This window comes from Gossypium hirsutum, chromosome A03 (assembly GCF_007990345.1).
Source record: "Gossypium hirsutum isolate 1008001.06 chromosome A03, Gossypium_hirsutum_v2.1, whole genome shotgun sequence".
In the NCBI taxonomy this organism is placed as follows: Eukaryota; Viridiplantae; Streptophyta; class Magnoliopsida; order Malvales; family Malvaceae; genus Gossypium; species Gossypium hirsutum.
Genome location: NC_053426.1, coordinates 46,326,317 through 46,332,296, shown reverse-complemented (window position 1 = coordinate 46,332,296; position 5,980 = coordinate 46,326,317). Strand labels below are relative to the sequence as shown.

Genomic DNA, 5,980 nt, shown 5'->3' with positions numbered 1-5,980 from the left:
CACATTGACCCTAATGTGCACCAAAAAGTAAATAAGAGAAGAGACAACCCATTTTTTGTGAAAGTGCAAGAAGGTTATACAGCAAATTAGGCTTTTAGCAAAAACGCTGCAAATATATATCATTAGTCGTGCTAATTAAAAAATGCCATAATAAGTAAAACAATAACGAAGTTTATGGAGAATACGGCGCACCGCAAAATGTAAGTAATAGTGGCGTTTATTTAAAAAAGCCACAAATTTTTTTACTTGAAACGGCGCTGCACACACGAATTATTTTCTCTCATTCTTTTCTTTGAACCCTGGCCCTTTTCTTTCCTAGACTTCTCTTTGCTTGAAGCCCAAAAATCCCCATCCCTTTTCGTTCTCAGTCTTATTGTCTCAGGTAAGACAATTCTGCTTCATTTCTTTCTATTTTTTTTTAATTTTCTTATCGGGTGCTTAGAAAATTACTGATATGATAAATTACTTATCAGGAAAAAGGGGAAGAAACACTATTTTGACCTAACAAGGTATGTTTAGATTTTGACCTGTTTCTTGGTCTCTTTTTGTTTACTGAAGGAGAGCTAGAAAAGGAAGCAGTGATCTTTTTGTTGTTTCCTTTATCTTGGGTTGAAGAGAAGATGCAGCCAAATCAGTTGAAGAAGGTTAGTTTCTTCTTCTTCATTATCATCATCTTCTTCATCTTCTTTTTTTTTTTAAGATTTATTACTACTTTTTTTTTAACTTCAAAGTTTAGATTTTTTGGAATTATAGGATCTGGGTTTGTGTATCAAATTTTAAAAGTTTTAACCTTTTGATTTTTTGAACGTGGTTTGAAGATAAAACTTTCAAGGTTGTACTTTATTGATGTTTTCTTGTAGGGAAATTGACGTGGCTTAGGCGCTATGATTTCAAGCTAATAAACCTGTTTAAATTTTATTAAAAAATTGAATTAATATTTTTTATCAAATAATTTGGAGAAGGCAGGGTCTTGGTTAAAATTTTATAATTAAAAAAACCAAAAAAAAAAAAGTTAGAAGGTGTCATGTAAGGTGATAAGTTGAGATTTTGAAGTTTGCGTTAGATTCTTTTTAACCAAAATGAATTTGTTAAGTTTTGGCTTTAATTTTCACTGAGATTGAAGAGGACTAATTTTGGAACTGAATAGAGGAAATATAAAACTTAATTCACACACTTGTTTGTTAAAGAAATCAATATCTATAAAGGAAGAAAAATGAAGTTTGGTTTGTGCTTCAATTTCAGGTTTTAAAATCAACTTGAAGCTGGAATTAACTTTAAAATAAGTGGTGGCCATTAATCCGCTGGGTTGCTTCAATCATGCTAGTGCTTAATGTTGAAAATGTTTCTTGAAGAATGAAGATTATTCTATTTTTATTGTTTTTGGTTCCTTTATGTATGTTCACACTTTTTCATAGCATGATAAAGATGGCTACTAATATTTTTGGATTTCTTTCTATATTGCTTTCTTTATCAAAAGTGGTATTGGTTTCCTCTTTAGTTATATGGAGAGCATTCCACTAAATGAATCGATTTCAATAGATTCTGTGTTTGATTTTTGACTAATAGAAATTGCCAAGCTAAGTGCAACATCTAGAACCTAATTCTATTTCCTCAAAGTAATGACTTTTGGATGTATATATTTAAATTTTTTAGTTTTGCATCTTTAAAGGCTATTAAAGCTGTTTTTGGCTTTATTCAAGCACCTTCAGGTTTATCTTATCCAGTTAATCCAAGTAAAGACTTCCAGGTTTGATGGTTCAAGCAATCGTATTAAGGAACTTCCATCCTCACTTGGAAACTGCTCAGATTTATCAGATTTAAAGGTTTTGTATTTTCTCTTTATCTATCATCGTCATTATTATTTATCTTTTTAATGCCCTTCAAGAATATGCTTTCCGGATTTGACTTCTGCCACTTTTTGCTTCACCTATAGAAACACCTTGATATTTGAACACAGTTACTTCCCCCAACAATAATTTTTCAGTTCTGTTACAAAGCCACAAGTAGTTTTGGTGTATGTCCTCTGCATTTCCTTGGATATAATATCTTCTTGTTAAATTTATCATTGTTGGTTAGTTTCAATCTCAAACGTGCGCATCATTTGTATTTTAAAGCTATATCCCCAACTTCTGTTATGAATGGATGCTAGAGTTATTTTCAAAGAAGGTTTTCTTGCTATTTTAAATTGTCCTTTCCAACCATTTTCATGTTGTAAAGTGTAAATATATTTACCTTTGCTTATTTGGTTGTCATTTGACAATTAGGTTCTAGAGGTCGGCTAACCTGATAACTAAGAAATCCAGTTTATGATGTGCTAAAATCTTCTTGTCATAAAACTACAAGTTTCATCTTGTTTTATTTAATATTATATATGATCCATAAAAGGCTTTTTTTTTTCTTTCTTGTTCTGGCAGGTATCGAATAATTTGATAACAAGCTTGCCTGAAGATCTTACAAACTGTTTGAAATTGACAAAACTAGATGAGGAGGTATTTAAAGACAATTATTTTGTACAATGTGACTGCTTTGGAGAGTCTTGTTAGAAGTTGCTGTTGTAATTTTTTTTCTTTTTTTGATTATGGGGTGCTGTTGTAATTAATTATCATTATGATGTATTCCAGAGCCTAATTTATGCATTATGTTCTAATTGTGTCAGGGGAACAAGTTAACAGCTTAATCTGAGAATTTGTTTGCATCATGTACAATGCTTACGGAATTCAATGCACGTAATATTTCATTGTGATATGACTTTTCTATTTTATATCAGTTATGTTTAAATCTCCAATTGTAAAAGAAATTTTGGACATCCCTGCAGCAAAGAACTTGCTGAGTGGTATACCAGAGAACATTGGATGCCTTACACGTCTCATCCGTCTTGATATTCACCAGAACACCGAGTGAAATACAGAGTTATGCTAGAAATCATCCTTTTGTACTGCATGATAAGTCATTCTGGTACTGTATGATGCAAGAATTTCAACAATCCCACCATCAGTATCGAGTTGCTCTTCTCAAATTTTCAGGAATAATGCACTGTCAATTTTACCGAGGAATTAGGTGCCCTTTCTCGTTTAGGGACATCGGATCTTCACTCAAACCAGGTACCTATTTCAATCTCTTTTGCCAAATCATTGTATTTGAGCTCACCATAGGTTATACTGCTGGATTAGTGACCCGATTCTGTAACAGTTATGGTTTAATAGGAAAACTGTAATGAGTTGAATGTACATGAAAATGGTCTATTTTTAGCAAAACTTGATTTATTTTCAGTATATGGCTTTCCATAGTTGACTCTAGTTCATCCTGCTGATTGAAATAATAGGGAATTACGAGAGGTTAAATGCCAAATTTGGCCTCTGTCCAAATGCTGGACTTTCAGCATTTAATTTCCTTGTTTAAAGATGTTTTAAACTTGATAAAAATGTAACAATTGCATATGTTATTTAATTAATTAAATAAATGATACTGAGTTCTTTACCTTTTCTTCCTTGGTTGTTTTGTTGCATCTTTATGCTAGTATGAGTGATGGAATTAAGTGAAATTTTAATGAAATTTCTAGTTGTCCAAATAATAATTAAAGATATCCAAGTGATCAGGAAATTAAAATGGTCTAAACAATGTGAAACTAAATTGTTAAATGTTAACTAATGTCCAAATGGATATGAATTTGTGATGTTAGTAAGCTGAAAATTTAGGTGTTAAATGCTGCAATTTATGGTGTCTGAAAGTTGTGATTTATGTATTCGAGTGATGTATTTTAAGTTGTTCGAATGTGTTAAAGAGTTGATTTAATATAATGCCTAATGGTTGTTTATTGTTGTTCAAAGCATGATGAAATAAACATGTTAGGCGTGGTTTAATTCATGCCTTGCTGACGTGTAAGTTTGTCCAAAACAAGACAAAATTTAGTCATCTTTAAGATGTTCGAACGAGGTTGTTCGAATGGTTCATCAAATTTTCCAAATGTGTCTTTAAGGTGCTCAAAAATGTCATATTAATGTTGTCCATATATGATTTTGAATGCTGGAAATTTGCAGCATTTAATTTCCTGCTTGAAGTTGATTAACCCATGCTGTAAATGCAAAACATGTATATGTTGTTCACATGCTAAATTAACCGTTAGTGAGCTTAAAATTGAGCTATTCGAATGTGTTAAATTCATTGTTCAATGTGATGTATACTAATCTATTCGAATGCTGGCGTTAATGTTGACTTTGTTAATTGCATATTTTATTATTAATCTGATTTAGGGTTCTGAATTTAGAAGAACCTTATCTTAGATAAGTTATCTACTTTCATAATAACTGGAATCTGATTCTGTTATTTTGGTTGGTTCTTGCCTTCATATGTCATTCATTAACTTTTGTTTCTTTTTTCTCAGAATCGGTATGTCATTCATTTGCCTTATGATGGGCCTAGAAGTTATTCAAGCACTTAACTACAATCCTGGTGATTATCAGACAGCTGGAGGTTATCCAAGCAGCAGTTACACTCATCAGACTACCACATGGAATAGGAGCAATTCTGTAAGTTTTACTACTCAGCTGTATTCAAACTACAGTCAAGATTCAAGTGGGGCTTATGCCGCTGGAACAGAAATGGATTTGTATAGGAACTGTTATCAAAGTAATGCTAGGATTTGCTTAAGCGGGTAAAGGGATAGAAATGGATTTATATATAAACTGTTGTCAAAGTAATGCTTCTTGTGCATGCTGTGATAATAGCCTTGATTCTATTGCATGCTTCCCTTTGATATCTGCTCTTTTTATAATATTTTAATTTTAATTTTTTACATTTTATGATCTTTAGCGGCGTTTTTGGGAGAAGTGCCAAAGAACATGACATTTAGTGGCGTTTTTAAGAATAGCGGCGAAAGTGCGAGTAAAGGTCATGTTTTTTAGTGGCGTTTTTTAAAAAAGTGCCGTTAAATGTCATGTTCTTTAGCGGCGTTTGTGGTAAAAGCGCCGTTAAAGGTCATGTTCTTTAACGGCGTTTTTTTTTTACATAAACTGACTTGGTGTTGCGACATGGCCATGCCACCGCCAAATGTGCGAACATTTGGATAGAAAATATTGCAAAAAAATAATAAAAATAAGACAGCGACGTCTGTAAGTATACATGTCAAATTGTAATAGAGTAAGTGTTACAATGGAACACATGGAAGTATTCCAAAGATTGTTTCCAAGGGAGGACGAATTAAATCCTAAATCCTCTTCTACAATAATAAGTCTAAATAATAATTAAAATCTATATTACAAAAACTAATAAAAGAGATAAAAATCATAAACAAAATTCAACTAAATTGAATAATAGACAATAAACAAACAACTAAATCAGATTAATAGGTAGAATATTAACTCGTTTTAGTGGTTATAGTTAATATTAGGATTTGGGTTTTAATGGAATTAACTATTAATAAACTAGTATTACCTTCCGACCTCTATTAATTAAGTAATTGATAGGTACTCCCTTATCTCTAGACCTCATTTTTCAATTTACTCGAAAAATTTATCTCTTGATCTCATTTAATATAGATGACTTTTTAGGGTCGTCAATCTTAGGGTTTAAGCATACATGATTTAAAACTAAATAAGTCCTTTTGGAAACCCATATTCCTTTATTAACTACGCCCACATCCACTTGTTAATCCTCTTAGAGACTTAGCCTCTCATTGATCCAGATTCCATAACTCTTAGATTTAATTTAAACATGCAAAAGAACACAAATAAATTAAATAAGAGAAATGTAAGAAATTGTTCAATAGATTGAATCAAATGTGATTGAAGTGGCGTAATCTCGTAATTGTTAATGGATCTTGATGTTTGCAAAGGAACAAGAAAAGGAAGTACTGAATACTTCAAATCAAAGCCTTAGGTTCAAATGGAACCTAGTCGTAAAGAACAAAAGTACTTGAAACAAAAAAGAAAATAACTTAATACCTAAATCTAATAACTACGACTCTTAAAGGTTGCCCACCTGT

At 31.7% G+C, this 5,980-nt stretch overlaps 1 long non-coding RNA gene across 8 annotated transcripts; it reads left to right on the top strand.

Annotated features, from left to right (window-relative positions):
• Nucleotides 1–236: 236 nt before the first annotated feature.
• LOC107887188 (uncharacterized) lies at nt 237–4,755 on the top strand. Of its 8 annotated transcripts, none has more exons than XR_005915182.1 (8): nt 241–382; nt 474–509; nt 616–644; nt 1,243–1,823; nt 2,415–2,489; nt 2,657–2,726; nt 2,816–3,101; nt 4,382–4,755. It is a non-coding gene; the product is annotated as an uncharacterized lncRNA (long non-coding RNA). The 8 variants fall into 8 exon arrangements; XR_001681058.2 differs by having other exon boundaries at nt 243–382; nt 474–644; nt 1,243–1,393; nt 1,710–1,823; XR_001681056.2 differs by having other exon boundaries at nt 243–382; nt 474–644; nt 1,243–1,393; nt 1,701–1,823.
• Nucleotides 4,756–5,980: the final 1,225 nt, after the last annotated feature.